This window comes from Mizuhopecten yessoensis, unplaced genomic scaffold, assembly GCF_002113885.1.
Source record: "Mizuhopecten yessoensis strain PY_sf001 unplaced genomic scaffold, ASM211388v2 scaffold2631, whole genome shotgun sequence".
NCBI classification, from domain to species: domain Eukaryota; kingdom Metazoa; phylum Mollusca; class Bivalvia; order Pectinida; family Pectinidae; genus Mizuhopecten; species Mizuhopecten yessoensis.
The window spans coordinates 94763-95391 of NW_018404642.1; positions in this window are offsets into that span (position 1 = coordinate 94763).

Consider the following 629-nt stretch of genomic DNA (forward strand, 5'->3'; position numbering starts at 1 on the left):
CTATTCTTCATTACAAGCATTGTTCATACTTTATTACTTTATGAGGAAAATGATACCTTACGCTAGATTTTTGCACCTAGGTTAACGCGTGCATATCGAATGTTTTTATTGCTTAGTGAAGCGATTAAAAAGTAGTATTGTTCTGCAATACTATTCAATTCAGCGTATCAGGTATAATATTGACATTAGTTAAGCATTGCCACATCAATTTACGTACCAGCCAGCATATCATATCAAATTGGTGTATTGTTCTGATATTGATTATGATTCCAGCATGCCATGTCAATTTACATACAAGTCAGTAATCACGATTCTATATCTTAAACAGAGGCAATTTATGTTAGGTCAAATAAAAAAACATACCAGTCATTCAATTCATAGATGATTGCTATCCCAAATGAATATTACAAGAAAACGATGTATTGTACAGTAATGATTTTCATATCATATCTACAACATATATACATATCATAATTATAAGACGTTTAAGCATTTACAGTTAGGAGCTAACTTAAAGTGGTATCTAGTGCACTTTGTAGTGCATACGTATTGAACAAGGCGGTACACTAGACAAAAAAATGTAGTACACTGCAGTATTTACTCCAGTGCACTACAGTATTTACTCCAGT